This window comes from Molossus molossus, unplaced genomic scaffold (genome assembly GCF_014108415.1).
Source record: "Molossus molossus isolate mMolMol1 unplaced genomic scaffold, mMolMol1.p scaffold_m16_p_13, whole genome shotgun sequence".
Classification (NCBI taxonomy): Eukaryota; Metazoa; Chordata; class Mammalia; order Chiroptera; family Molossidae; genus Molossus; species Molossus molossus.
The window spans coordinates 51,204,046-51,225,737 of NW_023425348.1; the positions used below are offsets into that span (position 1 = coordinate 51,204,046).

Sequence of the window (21,692 nt, forward strand, 5' to 3'; positions counted from 1 at the left end):
TCAGGCCATACCCCCAAGCAGTCAAATCAACCTCTGGAGGTGGGCCCCAGATACATTTTAAAGTCCCCTCCTCAAAGTGGCTCCAAAGTGCAAATAAGCTTGAGAGCCAGTGACTTAACACCATTTTTTAAACTGATTTTTAAAAAGTTAATTGCCTAGTTCTGAGAACAGACTAGCAGTTTTGGAGGGCTGGGGTCCGGGCACGGGGTCCACTGGAGCAATGACATGTGGGATTTGGGAACACCCGTGACCTTGTGTGAACTGTGGCAGCCTCATCTACAAAAGCCTCTCTGCTGCTATTTTAAGGAAGTGAAAGAACTGAAGGGTGTCCTGTTGTAACACAACTCTTGTGGGCCCCAGCCTTCCTCTCCTGGCTTTGCCCTTAGTCTGTTTCTGGCCAGGTTCCTGCAGTGACCAGAGTCTCATATTTGCCAGGCTGGCTTAAGTTCTGTTCACATGTAAGTCTGCTAAGCACACTGGTAATTTCAGATCACCAGGGTAATTTAAAAAAAAAGAAAAAAGATATTTTGGTGGAGTTTGTCAACACTCCAGCCTGTAGAAACGTAGAGAACAAAACTGAGGCCAGGGCTGTAGTGACTCCTGCCAGAGCTGGGGACTATGCCAGAGTCCCTGGTGTCGATGCCATCTGAGGCCCACAGGGATTTTAATCAGCTGAACTGGGCAACTAGTCCTTGGAGGCCTAGGCAGGACAACAACCTAGCAGTACAACCAAAGGGGATTCAGGCCATACACTGGGGGAAGGCATTGGGCTGGGTCTTCAGAGCAGTCCTGCCCAGATTTTAGAATTCATTCCTGTGGTCAGATCGTCAAAGTTTTTCTTGGGCCTCTGGACTCCAGCCTCGGTACTGGGCACAGGGAACTGCTTCTTGTCCTCAGCTTTTCGCGAGACTGGGCACCAGTGCCTCTAGTTGGCGCTGGCCACTAGGGGGACCTCCACCCCAGGGGTTCAAGCGCGTCAGGACCCTAGGGTGCCTCAGAGCCTTCCATATTGAGGGGCAGAGAGTGGGCGGGGCAGGGGAATTAGAGACAGGGAATAAGGCTTCCTTCTGGCCAACCTCTATTTGGACAGGATCGCACCGGTCGGGGAGTCCAGACACCCAAAATGTTGCGCTGGGTGTGCCTCTAATCGGTTTTTCTATGGCTTCTCTTTTTGCAATTCGCGACAAATTCCCTTTCTGCTTCCCCGTTTTCATCTCTTTCCGCCGGGGAATGGTGCTGAATGGCTGGGAGCCCAAGGGACTGAGAGCTGGGGACCCTACCGCGGCCTCCCCAGGGCGGGAAGGGTGCGGAACGGGGAGGTGACAGAGCGGGGCGGGGCTAAGGGGCGTGGTCTTCGGGGAGAGGCGGGGCTTGGGAACAAGGAGCGCGGTCCAGGGGGCGGGGCCGGGGCAGGGCGGACCAGGGCTCAGGCAGGTTCGAAGGGGCGGGGCTGACAAGGCCGGTCCCTGAGGAACCGGAACCTGTGGCGGACCGGTCCCTACGGTTCGCAACGGTGCAGGAGAGGGTGGGGGAGTGGCAGAAGGGCGGTCCCAGGGGAAGGAAGGCGGGGGAAGCGGGCGCCGCGGGACGAGCCTCCCATGGGTCCCCGCCCCCGTCACGTGGGCTCCAGACTCGGCCACTGCCGGTCGGTCCGCTGGTTGGTGGATCAGTTGGTCGGTGGGTCAGTGGCCTGCAGCCTGGCTCTCAGCTCTCATGTTCCGAGGTGAGAGGGACACGCGAGCGGCCCGCACACCTGACCCGCCCGGAGAGGAGCCCCGCACCCAGGTCAGTGGGCTCTGCCCAAGTCCCCAGGCCCGCTGCGCGGTCTGATCTGGGAGCCCGCAGGGGCATTGCCTGGGACTCGGAGCGCCCCCAGATCCTAGAGCCACCCGCGGAGTAGAGGTCAGTGACAGCATGGTCCCAGAGCGGGTCCCAGGCGCGAGGACGCGGACCCTTTTCCCCTTCTCCGGCCAGAAGACTGGGAGGACGGTGTGACTCTAGGAATTCGCTCCGAATCTCCACCCTGCTCTGCCCGGAACCTACGGACAGTCTGCGCCCCTACAGGTGCTGGGATGTTCCTGAGATGCGCTGGGTGGTCGGGCCCTTTGGTTCTGTGTGGTATGTCAGAGCTCTGCTCAGGCGGCGGAGCAGTGTAACCTAGAGAGCCCAAGGTGGCCGAGAAGTTTACGGGCTGTTTGCCCAAGTAAATGTGTGCTCGACGGAGCGTGTGTCCAGATGCAAAGCCTCGGCTGAGACCAGCTCTATACTGTAATTGCAAAAATGCAACCTGCGTTTGAAACTGCCTAGCCACTGCCTCCCAGTAGACTGCAAGAAGGGGGTGGTCCTATTTGAAAGTGGGATCCTCCTCTCCCTCCTGACATTCCCACTCCAGACCCCAGTTTTTCCTCAGATAAAAATAAAATTATATCTAAAGACCAGAACTTTTAAAGTTTGGATAGAATTGAAACAAGCATTTTAGTCAGTGTTTCATCCTTTTAAAAAATAAATTCAGAGTATTTTATTTTTACATTTACAGCAGCTGGGTAGTTGGTATAGATCCATCTCCCTTTCCAGTTTTGGTCAACCTCTGTCTTTCTCCTCTCTCCTTCCTCTCCCAGTTCCTTAATTGATTATAATACAAATATGAAGTGTTTCCAAATTTTATTGCATTTTGTGAAATTAAATGCCCAATTACGGAAAGGTAATTGGCTGTAAACATAATTAATTCATCTTCAGGATGTTCAGTCTTTGATTATTATTTGTATATGGAAAACACATAATGTTATTTGATATAGAGATTTTTTTCTCTTTTGCGCTTACGAGCAGCAGCTCATTTATATTCTGCTTAAATTCATGTTTAACTGACGTTGAAGTGGGTGGTAATTTAACACATTATTATTATTACTTTGAGATTTGATGATGTGCCAGTTACTAGCCTATTGCTGCTTGGGAGACAAACAGTATCATGGTCTCTTCTTTACTGGGGTAGCTATAGTAGGTGTGCTAACTTGCAGACTAAGTGGAATGAGATGAATGCCATGAAGGAGATATGAGCAAAGAGTTGTGGGAATTCCTGTCCTTCATCTGAGCAGGGAAAATCTGGGATAATGTCAAGAAGGGGGTGACATGTATATAAAGGACTTCAAAGGATATCTCCCAAGTTTCTCCAGGCAGAGGTGGGTAGTGTGTGACCGGGGCTGTGAGAACTGTGTAGCAGGCAAGCACCAGCTAGCCCTGAGATGTGGCAAGTTGTCCAGCTGGGCCCCTATGGTGAGTGGTGGGCAGTGAAATTGACAAGAATGGAAAACATGTCCCCAGCCACTGGTGAAGGCCAGGTGGGTGGCGAAGGTCTGGACGTTGTCTGAAAGCATGGAAGTCAATAATGGGTCTTAAGCAGGGGAAGGATGGATGTTTTTGTGAGCTTCAAGACAGGGACCTTGGCCCTAGATCCTCCCAACTTCCCAAACCGTAGTCTGATGTGGAGAAAATTCAGTAAATAGTGTGGGATGAATGGTCAGGCAACCCTTGAGAACAGTGCTTCTCAACTGTAACAAGCTTAAGAATCACCTGGGATTTTGTTCAAATGCAGATTCTGATCTCAAGGTCAAGGGTGGGACCTGACATTCTTCATTTCTAACCTGTTCCTGGTTGTGAGATCCCTTCACTATCTCTAACAAGGATTTAGAGCAGTAGTTTGCAAACCTGGCTAGGCCTCAGAATCACCTGGGGAGCTTTTAAACTATTTAGATTTAAGTAGGTTTGGGATGTTTTTATCCTAATTTCCCCCAGGTGACATTGATGAAGGTGGGGTGTGATTGGGTGTGGGGGACTCTTGGCAATGCTGTGGGAAGCAGTGGCCAGGGGCAAAGACACCCAAGGGTGGGGAGCCCAGGTAAGACCCTGGAAAGTCAGTCAGGATAGAAGTGATGAGGCCTTATACTTGGTCTGAGATTGTGGAGCATTCTGTCAGGAGGGACTCTGGAGAGAGAACATCTATAAGGCAGGGGCCAGGGAGGAAGCTGTGTCAGTCTTGACTGACTGCACAGGTCATGTGAGGAGGGAAGACGAATTCTGCGAGAATCCAGCTTTGGAGGAAGGGTGGCACGTACTTTGGACTGTAACATTTGGGGTAAGATTTGAAGTTATTTTTCACCAGGACATCAGAAAATTTTTTTCCTGAAATACAAATCTGTTCATGCCGTTCCCCTGCTTAAAATCCTCTGGTGGATTCTCTATTGTAAAATATGAGAAGGAAGAGCTCACATGAACACACTAGGAGGTATTTCAGCACTAATTAAGTTCCCAGACTGTACACCCTGTTCAAGAGGTGATACTCAGGCAAAAAAAAAAAAAGATGTGACACTCTCACTACTTGGTGTGGACACAACTAGGCTGAAGCATTTGTCAGCTTTGTGTTTTCCTAAGTCACTATTTTTCCTGCTTCCTCCTTCTTCAGAGCAGTCCCACTTCCTGTTTCCTGGCATCATTATTTGGTTGCAACACTGTCTCCATTATCACAGAATCCACAGGTAGTCTCAGAAAGGTGGGCTGTATCCTTCACAGCTTCTGAAAGCCAGGTCTTGTCGACCTTGCGGATCTTCAGGAGGTCCATTCTTACCGCTCACGCACCAGGTGGATCATCTTCCGGGAGGTGCTGTCTGAGAGCATCTGTTTAGCTGTAGACCCTGATCTCCCCGAGGACTTTCAAGTTCTAGGCGGCTGCTAGCTCTCAGCTTTGACTTCAGGAAATTTATGATACCTGTTTAGTGCTTCTAGGTAATTCTTACTTCAGTGCTCCTTGATAATTCTTATTTTCATTTCCTCTTTCTGTCACATACACAGTTATGCTCACTGATAACTGAGCATTCATTGTGCATGATGCTTTTAATCACCATGTTTCCTGTTGTATAGTCACCTGGACCTCTGTAACACATGTGTAGAAAGAAAGTCTAGACACAGATGGGACCGGATTGCCTCTCTGAAAGGATAAAGTATAACATCCTTGTGTGGCCTTCAGTGCCCTGCGGAACCTGGCAATAACTTAGCTCACCAGCTGCATCTCCACTGTTCCCCAAACTGAGCAGCTCAACAATGCCTATCCTTTGTGCCTCTCTGTCTCTGCATATGCTGTTTCCTCTTTCTTCCTGGAAGGCCTTTGGTCTCTGCTCTGTGAGATGAATGAACTCTTATTAATCTTTCAGATTAATGCAGATCAATCTCTTGAAACACCTTTCCTATCCCCACCCCCAAGTCATGTTTACTCCTCTCTCTAACATTACATATGTATAGCATGAAATACAGGTCTCTGTTGCACTCCTTAGGCTCTTGATTTGCATATCTCTGTCCACAGGCCCTGCAAACTCTTAGCTGTCTGTGTGCAGCTTACACGTGGCAGATGTTCAGGTAGAGTTTGTGGCCGACAGGAGACTTGAGCCAGCTGGTTTTGCAATGTTTGCCTCAGTAAAGGGTGAAGGGGCAGGTTATTTTGTGTAAGAGATGAGGGAGGGAACAAGAGCAGAACCTGAAAGACTGGGACAAGCCCATTGAGGACTGACCCACAGGGCTGGAGTCATAGTGAAGTGGGGAGGGGACACCGGGAGAGATGAGGCTATAGACTTAGCCTGGGGAGAGATCATAGAAGGCCTTGAAAATTTAAGCTAAGGCTTTAATTTTCTTCTGGTAACATCGAGGATCTTTGAGTATGGAAAAGACATGGTGAAAGCTGTGCTTTGAGAAGGGTTCGGGCTGGGAAAGGCAGGTTGGAAGGAGAGAAGAACTTCTTGTGAGAATGCACTGTTGTACTAACCCGCTGAAGTAGATTAGGACCTAAATCAAGGCAATGGCAGGAGGGATGAAGAGGAGAAGGAAGCAGAGGTGAGTGAGCTTGCCAAGAAGCCCTGCAGGATTTGGTGACTGATTGGATTTGAGGGAGGGAGAGAAGAATCAATTGTACACTGACATTTTGCGCTAGTTTGCTGGGAGAAGAAGGAGGCAATTGTTAGCCACATGAGAGCATGGAGGAGCATGGACGCAGGAAGGCCAATGAGGCTGCTCGATTCCCTTCGGAATCAGACAGAGCCATGGGTAGTTTCTTGCATGCCCCTTATATTTTTACGCAGGAGAATGGTGAAGCCCAAAAGAAGGCTCAGCTGCTGGTGACAGAACCCGGGCCTCCTGGTCCTCTGGCCTTGGGCTCTACCCTTTGGAGCACAGTGGGTTTGGCCAGAGGGGAGTTGCCAGAAGATCCAGATGGAGATTCTATTAAGCAATGAAAAATGGGAAAGAGACCAGGTTTGGGGAGAATTCAGCCTGCAGGACAGCTAAGGCTGGAGTCTTATAGGTCAAGGACTCAGAAGGGAAGTGTCTGCTGGCAGCCAGTGCCTGTGGGGGTGTGAAGGCCCATGAGTCCTCCTTTCTGTCCTGGGCCTGGCCCCATGTGGGCTGATGGGAAGTGAGAGTTTTTATGGTATCAGCACTCATACTTCTTAGTACTTAGTGTGGGTGCATGCATATTAAATGGTTTTTCTGGGACTGCACCCACCAATCTATCAGTTCTAAGGAAAGATATATTCCAAGATCCAAGCATCTTTTTTTTTTCTAGACAAACTTTAGGGACATATCTAGCCAGTTGCCTGTGCAGTGTTGTAGCGGGGGTAACTGGAGGGGGGGGGGTTGCCTATCTGGGGAAGTCAACCACCCCCGAGGACCTCCTCCAAGCAGGGGCCTATGTGTAGGGCCAGTATCAGGGATCCAGATGCTGGGGGTGGGGCAAAGCTGTCAGATGAGGGGAGAGGACCTTGTCTAGAGTCTGTACTGCTGCCCAGAGACTCAGTGGCCCGAGGCTGGATTTTCTCCCCTCCTCACCCCTCCCTTCCACACCTCAGCCTCCTAGGTGAGCCCTGCCTTTGCCACGGCACATTGTTCACCTCGGCTTGATAAGGCAGAGCTGGGTTAATGCATGTAAAACACTGAGATTATTGCCGGGCATGTGGTAATTGCCAAATAAAAACAAAGACACAAGGAATGTTGGGATTTGACTTTGAGTGAAAACTTGTCAGGCCTCTTGGCTCTTTTCAGCTGTGTAACTGGGTCTGGCAAATTTCTGCTTCATCTTGTTTTGGTTTTACTTTCTGTGCTCCCCGCCCCCCATACCAGACTGTATGCACAAGCCTGCTCACCCACACTGAAGTATCAGGGATAGAGGTAGAGTGCAGACCTGAGATTTGAGTTGCCCATGTCCCAGAAAGGACCTGTGCAGAGGTGAGTGGGTGGAGGGCCTCCTAACAAGTCTCCAGGAAGCAATTGTTAACCCAGGTGAAGTCGTACGAAATTGATCGAGTTGTGGTCTCTCCCCTGTCCTGCTGTGATGTTCCTGGGTGGCTCTGATTTGGGTACACAGGCATCCCCTGGTCTATCGAACTTTGCTTTATTATGCTTCGCCTCACAGATGTTGTGTTTTTGAAGGCAGACCCTTCGCCAGCAAAAAGGTTACAACTGGCTTTATTGCAATATTCTGTTGTGGTGGCCTGGCACCAAACCCGCCTGTATCTGTTTCCTCCTTGAGGGCAGGGATGGGGAGGAGTTGATCCCAATCTCAGGGTTGCCGTGCTTCCCAGAGAATGCCAGTGCTTGCTGGTCGCTGGGAGTGTGTTTTAGTAGCATGGTCAGGACTCCCGCCATGACACACAGGTAAAGACATAAGTCTACAGTGACTTGTGAGCATGGATGGAATGGACCAGTCAGATGTAGCTGGGCCTCTCAGCTGGGCAGGTGCTACTCTGGCCTGGGAAGCCACTGCTGGGACTTTACTGGGGGGTCCCAATAGCTCTTAGCAAACTTCTCCTACCTGCTTCTTGCAGAAAGGCCCAGAGAGCCCTGCCCAAAGGAACTCCTTGGATTGACAACCTGTGTGTATGTGTGTGTGCGTGTGCATGTGTGTGTGTGTGTGTGGGGGGTGTGTGTGTTATGTAGGAGCCGAGAGGTCTGGTGTAGGGATTAAGCCACAGCTCAATCTAGGAAGACCACAAATGGGTTACCTTTATTCCCTTCACGCATATGTGGCAACTCCTTTCTCTTCAGGGGCAGATTTTCTTCCCCCAACACAAAACCTCATTTCCCTTGAATCAGAGAGGTTTTCTCGTGAATAGCTAGCTACAGGTGGACTGCTTCATGGAGACAACAGAGGTGCAGACAGGCCCCTCAGACAGCTGCCTCCAGAGGGAAGAATAGAGTGGAACCGAGGCTGTGGTGGATTTCACAAAGGGCTTGCCTCGTGAGGCAGTAGTGTTATTCCCATTTTATGGGAGGGAAACAGGTGTCAGAGAAGTAAAGTGATTGTTTTTAAGGTCTCAGAATAGTAGACTTAATTTAATATATTGTCCAATCAGGGACACTTCTGAAAGTGCAAGGAGGTGGACATGTGCTGAACTGGATGGGATCCTGGGATGACAGGAATGTCCCAGGCACACTGGGCCATGTGGCATCAAACTCCAAACTCAGTAAGGGACTAGGACCGGTAAGGGGAGGGGGTACTAGGGAGAATGGGTTACAATAGGGAGGGGAGAAGTTGGAACTTGAATTTGGGTGGGAAAGGCAGACTCTTCTAATTTAGCAGTTTGCTAAAGCAAAGGAATAGATGTCGGCTCCGACACCTGACCTTGACTAGATGTCATGAAAACGTTTTACTACATAAACTCTTCTGCGACCAGCCAAGACATCTGGTTCTTCGATGCAAGGCTGCTCGCCCGGCAACAACCACCTCCCTGTGTGTCTGTCTAGGCTTTCGCTGTGCCGGTCACTGGAACTGTACAATGCCTCAGGCTGGGGTTACTGTCCTGCTTCTGGAGATGAGGCAATGGACTCCTCCTGCCCCCGCCAGGTTCCAGTGTGGCAGGCCACAGCTTTTTTCCACCATCAGGACTTGGCCTCTCTAATCTCCGAGGACCCTGGTAGCTCTGGAGCAGGGGCTTGGAATCAGACAGGCCTCTATTTAAATCCCAGCTCTCCACAGACTTGCTGTTGCTACTCTGAGCACGTCTCTACCTCTCTGAGCTTTAAGTCCCTCATCTGTCAAATGGGAACAGGCCTATTTAACTTGGTTGTTGTAAAGATTAAATGAGATGATGCACAGAAAATGTTGGCCACAGTGCTTGGCACAACATAAGTAGTCAATAAGTGGTATTATTATCATTATCATGCTCATCTCAGGAAGCCTGGGAAAAATAGATTTCAGGGGGAAGTAGAATTCGTTGGGCCTCCATGTGCGACACAGAGAGCAGCCATGGTGGAGGTGAACAGGAAGTCCAGGAGGCAAGAGTGTGCAGCAGGGAGGGAAACAGCCTGGCTTCAGATGACAGGTCACCAAAGTTCAAGACAAGGGCAGCAAACAAGAGTTCCTAGCCCAAACCAGCTTGATAAGATGTAGCAGAGTACGTGCAAAGTCCTTCCTTTAGGCCCCGAAATCAATTGGTGTGAGTGTCCTACCTGACCATGTGGAAAACCCACATGAACTGCCTTAGCCTGGCTGCATTCCTGGAAGCCCTGGGTTAGACCTTGCAAGGGGATCATTTCCCTTTCTTTGCACTGACCAAGACTGGCCACACCTGGGGCAGTACCCTGGACAGCACACTTTGGGAGCAGGTAGAGGAGGAACCTTTCATGCTGCAAAGCTGGAGTCCCTGCCCTGTAAGCTTTGGAAGGACCTGGGGACAGACTGGAAGACACCAGGTTGTGATTGCCATTTCCAGGTGGGTGGGGGAGCTACCACGTTCTGTTTTGCCTGGAGGGCAAAGTTGAGAGTCTGTGGTGGTGATGGTAAAGGGAATAAAAGAGGAGGCAGATTTCAGCTTGAGATGATGTAAGAAATGACAAATAACTTAGGTTTACCCCTCGGGCCAGGCAACTGTCCTAGAACATGTATTGGAGTCTCCCTGAAGAGGGTGTTGTCCGAGCAGTATTGACTAGAGAGAGGTTTGTGAAATAACAGGGAGGCAGAAAGGTTACACATCTAACTAAAAGTGCTGTAGAATTTGGGGTAATTGGTGGCTTCTGAGCTGACTTGCAGCATGTGGAGGGTGGAGTGAGGGTGGGAGGGGGGAGGCAGCCTTCAAGCTGTGCAGAAGCTTCTCTGTTTCAAGTCACAGGCTGGAGTCCACTCAGGAACGGGTTGGGAGAGAGGAAGGGCTCTGAGGAAAAGCCTGTGTGGGCTGAAACTGAGGCTATGATCCCAAAAAAGTGATTGTGCTGTGTGTATTCTCTGCCGATGCCCACCTTGGCCCGACCACCTGACTGGGGCATGAAGGCTTTATAGACTCGTGGAACACCCCTTGAAGATTTCGAGAACACAGCATCCTGGTACCTGGAGAACTGGGGCCATGTGGTCTGGGGCACTGGGTTCACAGCATCCAAGAAACTGGGAATTTTGACTGTCTGCAGCCTGGGCCGCAGAGCAAGCTTCCTGCCCCAAGAGGGGGTGGGGAGGGCTGTGGGCAGCAGGGCCTTATTCCCGTGGGCTGAGGTTTTGGGTGGGGTGTACAGTGGAGGATGGAGAGTGCTGTGGTTAAGCAACGTGGATGTCTGAGGGGCACGCTGTCCTGGCCGGGGTGGCGGGGAAGGAGTCTGGGAGGGCCGTAGGAAGAGAGGCCATGAACGCCCCAAAGTCAGAAGTGGCCCCTGGATCTAGGGAAATGCTTACCCCTTTTCGGAGCAGTAGTAGAGTGTAATTCTTACTAGAGTTAGTAGACTTGTGACCTCATGTATTATTTCAGTCACCAAATGATTTTTGACTGTCCTCTGTGCTGAATACTGTGATGCTGGGAACATGAGAAGAATAAAACATGTCCCTGCCTGGATGAAATGAAGGAATGTACCCCTTACTCAAAATAGGCAGTAATACCCGCAGAGAAAACCCAGCGAACATCCACAGAAAGGAGAGGTTGGGGCACCGGGCTTGCTAAGGAGGTGGCACTTGATGTGTGTCTTGAAGGAAAGATGGGGTCCAGAGACAGCCTCTTCTGTGGGGATGAAGGGCATGCCTAGCAGAGGAAGCAGTGATGTTCAAAGAAAGGCATGGTGATGGTGAATTGTGGGCCATGTGTGGAAAGTAGCCCGTGGTTTGGTTTGGCTGGAACTGAGGAGGAAGTGAGGTTAGGTAGGGAATCGGGGACTGAAGTGATCATATATTAAGTACCCACCATGCACCAAGCATTGTAGAGAGTCATCTGTGCTCACATCTCCCAGGATCCTATCGGGATCCTTTAACCGAGGAGGAAACTGACCCAGGATAAGGGACTTTCCCATGATTCTTTATTTGGTGATTGGCTGATGTAAGATTTTTGCAGTGTACCTGGTCCATAAGCCTATGTTCCTCCACCCTATCTTGCCACCACATGGAGAGCGCAGATTATTTAGTTTTAAGTTTGCCGTGAAGATCAGCGCACATGTCTGATGACATTAGCCTTTGAGAAACATCTGGTGGATGTGGCCAGATTGTTATGGCGCATACCCAGCCCCAGTAAAGATATGTGTATACATACATACATATGTGTCTTTAGGAAGTATATCATGAACACAGTAGGAAGGTGCATTGTTGTTCATGGTGTCAGAGAAATGGTCACTCCCTGAGTACTACAGGCAGTTGCTGATTTCCTGGCTGAGTCCCTCTATTTTCTCTCCCATTCTAGAAAGTATATTGGACTGGGGCAAGAGAATCTGGAATCTTCTCTAATTTATACAGAAAGATTCTTGGCTTTAGCTTCTTTATCATTAGGAACAAGTTACAACCCACCTCACCTGTTGGGGACCCCGGGGTGTCAGCTGTGGCAGGCTGGTAAGCAAGATGGTGTTCTGGAGCTAGAGGGAAGGGTGAGGTGTGGGGGGGAGTCGGAGAAGCCTGGGCAGTGACCCAGGCTGGGCTATGGGGGTGGAGAGGAGCGGCCGACACCGTTCCGTAAGCATCTGCTGGGAGCCTGCCATGCAGGGGTGTGGAGTGGGTGCCGGGACACCTGCGTCAAAGGAGAGCATTGTTTTCACAGTGACATGTTCAGGCTCTGAGCAAGTGGGTGCTGGTGGTGCCTGCCTGCTGAAGTTGGGGTTCTTTACTGTCCAGTGTCCTTAGAGCCAGCCACTGTTACTGTTGAACAGGTCTGCCCAGAGCCCTATCCTCTGTCTAGCCTGGCCTCCTGGAGCTCAACCAGATCCAGCCCTGGCACCTACACCTTGCTGCCGCCCTCAGGGTGGACCTGGGCTCCTCCAGGCTTCCTAATGGGAAAGTTTCCCTCAGCCCTGGGAGAAAGCCTGAGACCATCTGCGGAAGCTGGGGGCCGTGCTCCACAGTTAGGACCTGGGCCGCAGGGACTTCATGTGGGACAAGGCTCTGCCTGCTAATCATGGGTGCTTTGCTACTCCAGGATCACACACCCAGCCTTCAAATGTCATGACTAATTACACCTGAGAGAGAATTTTCAATGAACCTAGTGACAACTGAGTGAGGAATGGTTCATGAGAGGGATCCTGAGGGCTAGGGAGACCCACATCTCGTGCATCTCTGTTACACGCCGTCTGCGGAAACCTTTCCTGAGTAGCTCCGGGTGTTCTGTGAGTGTGATGTCCACCAGACACGGTGGTGGGGCCTCTCTGAGTCACAAGTACAACTTGGCTGCCATCTCTCAAGGCCACCTCTGAGTTCATTGGGCCTCCCCAGGCAAGTGCCGTGGCCACACCTCCCCATGGCCGGACACCTCCCCGTGGCGGGACACCTCCCCGTGGCGGGACACCTCCTGTCCTTAGGCTGAAGCCTTTCACACGGTTAGGATCTGGCCCCCTCTCTCCCCAACCCCTAGGGCTCAGCTCCAGCTACAACATTTTGGGGTCTCCCAAATCTATCCCCCAGCTATGATTTGTCTGCCGGGGGTCTTCCCTCAGATGGCCCTTGATCACCATAAACTCGGCTCACTGTCCCTAAGCCAGGCGCCTCGTGAGACTGGTGGAATGTCTGGGAAGGGACTGTGAGAGCCTGGCCCCAGCCTTCCTGCTAGAGCAGGCACTATGGTTGTCCCCCAAGACCTGCCTAATCGGGGCCACCCCAAGAGATCTGGGAACCGCTCAAGTCATATTTTCTCCCTGTTCTCAACATGTAGGCCCTGATAAGGGTCTTGGTCTCAGCTGAATCCATCTTCCTCTGGAATACTGCAGGTAGGGACCTGTTCTCCGAGACAGGGGAGGCCCTGATAAGGGTCTTGGTCTCAGCTGAATCCATCTTCTGGAATACTGCAGGTAGGGACCTGTTCTCCGAGACAGGGAGGCCGGGTGTTGCCTATTTGCTGGCCAGGCACCGAACGGGTCCTTGACTCTGTCCTCCCTCCTAACCCTCTGACCAGCCAGCCCTGTGTAGGGCAGGTATTCTCATCTCCGTTACATAGTAACCTGAGAGGTTAATATGTATTACCCAAGGTCAAAAACTAACCCAGCTCCAAGAAGTAGAGCCAGGATTTAAACCCAGGTGGTCCGACTCCAAAGCTTGGACTCCTGCTGCCTCCTGCTCCTCCCCTTCTTCGGGGGAATGGCAAGGAGTCTCAAAGGCTTGGGGTCGGCCTGGGCTGGGTGTGGGGCTCTGGTATCAGCACTGCCTTCCCCTCCTGGGGCTCTGGAGTCACTCCGAGTCTGAGGAACGATCCATCGGGGTTCTCCCATGGGAAATAATGGCCCAGCTGTGTGGACAAAAGAAGGTGAGGAAAGCGAGAGAGGCGCCCAGAAGATTCTGCAGAGGTTTTCATCCTCTGGGGTCAGGCTGACAGACTCCCAGGAGCAAGGCGCCTGGGGCCCCAGGGAGAAACACCTAGAGCAGTGTCCCCAGCCAGCTTCTCTTTGATCTGCAGGAGCTTGTGTGCACTTGGGGGTTTCCTGAGTCACTTTTCCTGGGAAAGTCCCGGAGCCTCTCTCGGGCCTCTCTCGGGGGAGGGAAGCGATCCCAGCGGCAGGTGTCATGATTGGTGAGCCCTGCCCGCCCCTCCGTCCCCAGCATCCTCTGGAGTTGCTGACTGGGCCTGAAGAGAAGAGGGCTGGGCCCAGGGAGCTTGGCTCCGTGAATGCAGCCTGGTGGCTGGTCAGGTTGAGAGGTCTTGGGGGTCCTCCTTGCAGCATGCCAAAGTCTGACCCCGCTAAAGGGTCTAGGTCGCCGGGTAGAACTGCCCCAGAGCTGACTTACAAGGAAAATAAAGGACTCTTAGGAATTGTCCTGACCCGGGTGTCATTTAAGGTTTGACAATGTAAAGCAAAGTCTCCCTTAGCCTGAGGGAAGGGGCACTGTGGATGGGAACAGAGGCCCACGGCTCTGGAGGGGAGTTGTACCCTCTTCCAGTCGTCTTACCACGTGTCCAGGACCAGATGGGGCATGTGTTAGCTTGCTGGGAATGCCCTGACAAACCACCACAGACGGGGTGGATTAAACAACAGAAATTTGTTTTCTCACAATTCTGAAGGCTAGAAATCCAAGATCAAGGTGTTGGCAGGGTTGGTTTGTCCTGAGGCCCCTCTCCTCGGCTTCCAGATAGCCCCTACTCCCTGGTCTTCACGTGGTCTTCCCTCTGAGCCCATCTGTCTCCTTGTAAGGACACCAGTCACATTGGATTAGGGCCCACCCTAATGACCTCATTTTAACCTAGTTACCTCTTTAAGGATCTTATTTCTAAATACAGTCACATTCTGAGGTACTGGGGGTTAGGACTTCAATATACGACTTTGGGAAAGGGGGACATAATTTAGCCCATAAGGGGGTATTTCCCAAATCCTCCCCGGACGAGGTTCAGCGTCATGTGAGAGATGGAGAGGCACTTACTGCTGGTCCTGCCGAGGGAGCAGCAGAGGAAGGAGGCCCAGCCCAGTGGAGGAGGCTTGATCGGCCTTGTCCAAAGGCTCAGCCCAGGAAAGTCCAGTCCGAGCTGTTCCCCTGTAGTCTGGGCTCTCTGGCAGCAGTGGGTTCTGTGTGGTGTTTTCATCTGGCTCCCATGTGCCCCTCAGCCCTCCAGTGAAGGCAGAGCTGCTAATTCAGCCCAGGTACGCAGAGGAAGCCCCCTTCTCTAACCGAGGCAGGGGCCAGGCTGTTGCTGCCAGTGCACACAGCCTGTCTAAGGAAATTCTTTGGTCTCCTACTGGCTTAAACTTTATTTTTTAATGCAAAAGAAAAGGTATTGCCTTGATTCAAAATGAAAACGTTTAACAAATGTTGAAATGAACATTCAAAAAAACAGAATAAATTTTGATTAATTCAATTGGTATTTGCTTCGAGCCTGCCAAATTCCGGAGCCTGTGCTCCTCCCCAGGCAGCCTGGGAGGCTGGTGGAAGGAAGCTGGCTGCAGGCCAACTAAGGTTATGCAGGAGACCCCTGAGCACTGTAGATGATAGAGAAAAATTGCCAATTCAGATCTATTTTTTTTTTCCCTTGTTGCTTAGCATTCTAAAATAATAGATTGAGGAGAAATGCTTGGTTTTATCATCGGTCAGGGGAAGTTACATCCTCTTCTCCTGTTGGTCCTGTGGGAGTATAATTGCATTAATCTATTATGTCTCTTGCTCGTGCCAGGCCCAAGCATGGCCAAGTTCCGCTAATGGTAGAGCTGCCTTCACCTCTGAACATCAGGCTGCAAAGAGAGGGGCCTCAGGTGTGGAGAGAGTGAGACTGAAGAGGCTGCTATGACACCTTCCCACCTTATTTCAGGATGCTGACCATGTTTCTCTCTCTCTCCCCCCTTCTCTCTTTCCCTCTCTCCCCCTCTCCCTCCGCCCCTCTCTCCTCCCTCTTCTCACCACTGAGACATACACACACCTTGATCATTTTGTATCGGCCAGTACTTACTGAGTGTCCCCTGTGTCAGGTTCACTGCTGGGCTCTGAGGATAGAAGGGTGAATAGCACATACATACTGCTCGCTTTCAAGCTTCTTAATTCAGAAGGATGACAGACATACCGAGGAAGCATACACACAGGACTGTACGTGAGAAGGGAAAGGTGGGTATTGAGTACGGCAGGAGCAGAGGGGAGGCCTCTACACCTTCAGACACGGGTGGTGGTGTCAGGAAAGGTTTCCTGGGGTTGGTGCACGTGTATCAAGCTTCAGAATGGGTGGGATTTGAAAATATACGTACATAAAAGCATCCCAAACAGAGGAAATGGGGAAATCTTTCTGGATTGAGGGACGAGGAGGTGGCCCGTTGGGACTGGGCCTGAGAGTATGGTGGGAAGTGCAGCTGGGCAGGCGGGTCTCATTGGAGAAGTTTGATGGCCAAGCTCCAGAAGGCAGCTTTGTTCCCGGAACAGTGGGGCCATGGACAGTTTGGGAGCAGAGGGGTAATGTCATAAGCTTTGCAGAACATACTCTGTCTTCACTGGGAAAGAGAGGGGTGGAAGGGGAGTCAACTAGAAGTAAGAAGCCAAATGAGCCCTGGCTGGTTAGAGCGTTGGCCTGCGGTCCAGAGAAACCTGGGTTCGGTTTCCGATAAGGGCACATGCCTCGGTTGTAGTTTGTCCCCAGCCCCGGTTGGGTTGTGTGGGAGGCAGCCACTTGATGTGTCTCTTTCACGTTGATCTCTCTCTCTCTCTCTCTCTCTCCCTTCCTCCCTCTCTCCCCTCCTTTCTCTCCCTCCCATTCTATCTGAACAAAAAATGGAAAAACGTCCTTGGGTGAGGATAAAAAAAAAGAAACATCATGAAGAAAAAAAGAAACCAAAAGAAGGCAGCTCTGGCAGCCCAGGTGGGAGATGATGAGGGTCTGAGGGGGTGAGGTGAGAGTGTGATCAGACATTAGCACCTTCAGGACTCTGAGTGGCACTGTAGAAAGAACACCGTATGAGTCATCAGGAACTGAGGTCCAAATCTCTGTTCTGCTGGTCCCTAGCAAGGGAAGGTGGGATCCTGTCCCTCCCTCTGGAAAAGCTCAGCCCCCTAAGTGGTGTGTGTGTGTTTAATCTTTTACTATAAAAAACCCGAGCATACATAAAAGTAGAAGGAAGGCACACCCATTACCCAGCTCTAACAAGGGCCCCTGGCTGCTTATACTTTTTAGGTGGTGGTTTTTGAGATGAATTGTTTTGGAAGTATTCAGGTTGAGGTTACATTTGAAGCATTTCTCTGAATCTGTCTTCAGGCTGAGGCAGTGAAATGACTCGATGTCCATTTCTTCCTCCCCCGAGGTAAATGTGTGTGTGTGTGTGTGTGTGTGTGTGTGTGTGTGTTCTGCTGTGAGGAGGAGGAGGATGGCAGTAGCTTTCTGTGAAGGGATTGATGAAACACACTGCCAGCAGGTTCCTGTCAGCGGGGTAAGTTCTCCCTGCCATGGGGCAGGCCGGTGTGGGCAGAGCAGAGGACAGAGGTAAAGACTGCTTGGGTGGGCTGTTTCCAGGGTCAAACACTCTCCTTATCTATTCATTGAGGGTGCCTGTGGCCTGGGAGCCCGATTCATGCTACCAAACTCACCAGGCTAATCCAGAAACCAGGCACCAGTGGACTAATTCACTTTAGCAGGTGTTGTCCAGTGGCCACAACACAAACGCCTGCCCTCCCAGACTGCCCTCCTGGCACTACCCTACCTGGGAAAGTGGATTACAGGGTCATGTGCAGGTTGCTGGGGAGCCAGGCTCCCAGACAGAGGCGCCATGTGGCTGGTAGGGCTGTCACCCAGGGCACTGTGAGGCCTCCCTGTTAGTGATCAGCACTCAACCCGCAGAGATCCCTAACTGCTCACCAGGTTGCCACACAGAGCAACAATGACCAGGTCTTCTGCAGGCACTGTCACTCAGCTTTTACTGGGAGGGACACAGACCGAGGGGGGTATTTGGTCATTATTCATAACACTTCCATGCCCTTTGAGTTTGGCACCGATTGGAAAATAAGACCTGGAATCAGACAGATGGAGATCAAAATATCTGCTCTAGTGCTATCAAGGTGTTCGAGAACGTGGCCGGCAGGGATCCCAGTGCACCCCTTTGCTGAGGTAGCGTACCTCGCTCTATCAGAGACCTAGATGATTGCAGGCCTCCTGGCAAGGCAGCTCTGGAAACAGAGGGAAGGCTGGTGCTGGGCCACACATGCGCTGTTCCTTCTCTCATTCCCACCAATCAGAACTTAGCTGCCCCAGGTGAGAAGGTCCTGGAACGAGAGAATGTCCGTGTCCTCCCATTGGCTAGCCCCATGGCACTGTGAAACAAAGTCAATGAAGTGTGAGCATGTGCTGTGGGTCTCAGCAGGGGTTCTCTCGGACAGGGAGAGGTGGGGATGCTGTCATAGAGGAAGGAGAATCATCTGGGCCTTGAAAAATTAGTTTTGATGGACAGACTGGAGAAGAGACCTTTAGCTTGAGGGGACAGCATGAAAAGGCTCAACAAGGTGAGAATGCACTCGTGTGGCCGGAGTAGCAGGAACACAGAAGAATGTGGTTGGAGGTGGCCAGGCGTGGTGGGGAAGTGCTGCATGGTGGTTAAGAACATAACCTTGGAGCCAGACAGCCTGGGTTCAAATTCCATCTCTACTTCTTCCTGGATGTGCGATTTAACTCAGTGACTTAACATCTCCAAGCTTCAGAGTCCTTGTCTGTAAAACGTGGGCAATAACAGTCAGGAGTATTGACACAGGAGACACACCCGAACACTTGAGGCAGTGCCGGGAGAGAGCTTAATAAATGGAGTCATTATTATCACCTTCGCGAGTCCAGGGTAATTTGGGGTCAGCGAAGTGCCCTGAGTGCCAGGTCATGAGTTGGACTGCTGTGGGCGAGGCCAGGTATTGCTCAGGCGAGAGGAGGCCCTGGATCCAGAACACAGGCCAGGGCCGTCGAGCGGAAAGGGTGAGGCGGAGAGGAGCATCCTTGCAGGGAGCCATCCACCGTCTGCGGGGCCATGCCGAGAGTTTCTGAGAACGCTGCCCCTCAGGGGCTGCTGGGAAAGAGTCAGTGAGCTGATGAGTTCTTGGATATTCTGGTCTGGAGCTCACAAAATCTGTCTAGTTTTTTGAGTCATGAACATGGAGGTGAAATATGGATTGTCCAGGGAGAGACTATAGAAGGAGAAAAGAAGAGACTGTGCACAGAACCGGCCCGGGACAGTGAGTGGAAGCTGAGAGGGGCCTCGTGAAGGAGGAGGGTCTGGAAGAACCCAGAGAACGCTTCGTCCCAAACGCCGAAGAAGGAGACTGTCTCAGGGGTCTGCAGTGCCAGCCCACCCGACGGCTGGTCTCAGCGCTTCAGCTGCATTAACCACTTAACCCCACCACCCCTTTGGGGTCGGTGCTTTCATTCTGCTCATCTATACATGAGGAACTGAGGCACAGAGGTAGTGTCTTGTCCGAGGACACATTGTAGTGATGTCAGAAACAGGGCTCTAACCCCTGACCTCCAGCTTGTACTTGAAGCCCACCCTGGACGGCCCCTCAGGGGATAAGATCGGAGTCGCTCAGTAGGTGAGAGAGCAGAGGCGGCAGGCACGTGGGTGGAAACATCATCACACAAGGGTCCGAGGGTGGGAGGTGAAACATGAAATGCCAGCCGGGGTGTAGGGCCAAAGGCAGGGATTTAGGATCGTCCAGGCTTAAATATCTGTGGGTTGAGGAGAGAGCAGGTGACGGGGAGAGGTGCAGATTCCGCTGAGAGAGGAAACAGTGGAGAGGTTGGACCTCAGTGATGAGAGATCAGGGGATCAGAGGGCAGAGAGGACATTGGGGTGGAGAGGAAGGGAACTGCGGGATTCCATTTCTCACCAGGGAGAGATACACGGCGGTCTGCCGAGGAGTCCGATAAGAAGGAAACGTGAGATGAAAGGTCCGGGTGCACGGGTGTCTGATGGAGCAGTGTGCATTGTTAAGCATCCCGGAGCCGAAGGAAGAGGACACCTGAGCTTGCGTCCCCAGGCCGGCAGTCAGGGCAGGTTGTGCCTGACCGGAGAGGCGGGGTGAGCGGGAGCGGTGGTCGGAGAGGAGTCGGCAGAGTTTCAGGATGCTCTGCATGCTGGCTGCTGTGCTGCCGTGCAGACTGGCGGGCCGGGCCGGGCCTGGCCTGGAGAGGCCCCGTCCTCCAAGTCCAGAGCGAGGGTGCGGCGGGGTTCCGAGGCAGGCAGGGGGTTGTGCTCAGAGAAGGTGTTCTCAGAGCCCTGCGAGCTCCCCTGGGAAGGACCCCGCCCGGGTCCCTGCAGCCTTCCAGGTATTGCTGGAGAAGAATGGCGGCTCCCAGGTAGCTCCTTTCGATGGCCCCCTATTGCCCAGAGGAGAAAGGTCAAGTTCTAGGGGTGAGATGAGGTGAGGGGCCCTTCACAAGCTGGTCCTAGCTTCATTGCTGCCATTCTCTGCCAGTTCTCTGACCACCCAGCTCTGTGCACGACCCCTCCCCAGCAGGACTCTCACACCTTGGGACTTGCTCTCTGCCCCTCGTGCAATGCGTTTCTGCCTGCGGTCCATCTGCAGAAATCTCACCTGCTCCGTGAAGCCGGCTCGGCTGCTCACACTGCGCTCCTTCCGCCCGCTGCCCGGCTGCGCATGCGGAGCTCCCCGCTCCGGGCATCGTGTAGGCTGGGCTGCAGCCCTGCCCATGTCCTCCCTCAGGACCCCAGGGCCTCCGTGGTGCCTGGCACCCGCCTCTTCATTCTCTTGAATGAGTGGATGACGAGGTGAGCCTTATTATCCATGACATGATCAGCAAGTGGTCGATTTTTGAAACTCAGCTTGTCTTGGAAACTAACTTCCATGTGATGTTTGGCATGTTCCTTGTTCCCTGATCTGGTGACACTGCCGAAATTATATCAGCAGCTAAGTGCCATCTGAACTTAATTTTAGAGATGATGGGAATGTCAGGGAAAAGATGTTTTTCTTCTCACAAAGGAAGACCCGTGACTGCTTCAAAGTTAGATCATTAATTAATTAATGAATTTCTGAAGTCTAAATTGGAAAAAGCCAAAGTTTGTTGGCTTTGGCTCATGGATCCCAGACAGAGGCCCAGTTCTACTTGCAGCCTTCACATTCGGATGGTCACGGATGAGAGATGAAAGATTCTTGGACCTTGGTAGATAAATAACTTAGTCTCACATTCTTCACCCCCCCCCCCCACCCTCAGCCCCCATCGCATCTACCAGCACAGGTTTTGACAGGTAATAGGGGGCAGACAGTATTTGTGAAATGGATAAACAAATCTAAAAAGTAATAATAGATTGATTTTGTTGTTGGTGGTGGTAGTGGGTCATGCGTTTTTACGGCAATTCTTTTCTGTTCTGTGTATCTTGTAACAAAGTCAAAGGACAGTGGCAGTGGGCAGGGTCCCCTAAGATGCACAGGGGAGCAGGTGGCAAGCAGTAAGTCTTGGCCTCAGGTGTTTTGAGCTCTGTTGGTCTGAACATGGGAACCAGCCTCCCTGTCCCTCAGCGCTTCAGTGCTTCGGGCAGGTCTGCAGGGCGAGGCGGCAGGTCTGCAGGGCGAGGGGGATAGCAAGCGGGGACTCAGGTGGCAGGCAGACTGGACTCCACGGGAGGACTTTCAGCAGCTTGTGAGCTCGCCAGTGTCTTAATACCTTTGTCTTGCTGCCTCTGGCCTTTCTATTTAAAACCCAGCCCAGCTCCTTCACTAGCCTTGTTGAGGTCTTCTAATTGCAATCTATCCCTTACGGGATCCCAGGAAGAGTAAACAAGGTAATGAGGCCAGAGTCTTCACAGGAGGAGACAGGGGA

The 21,692-nt window shown here is 51.9% G+C and overlaps 1 protein-coding gene across 1 annotated transcript in view; it reads left to right on the plus strand.

Annotated features, from left to right (window-relative positions):
* The first annotated feature begins 1,658 nt into the window (after window positions 1–1,658).
* Window positions 1,659–21,692, plus strand: part of PPFIBP2 (PPFIA binding protein 2) — a 130,570-nt gene continuing 110,536 nt past the window's right edge. The window contains exon 1 of the mRNA XM_036258343.1: window positions 1,659–1,785. The gene's annotated coding sequence lies outside the window, so the exon portion shown is untranslated. The remainder of the gene's footprint in view (window positions 1,786–21,692) is intronic.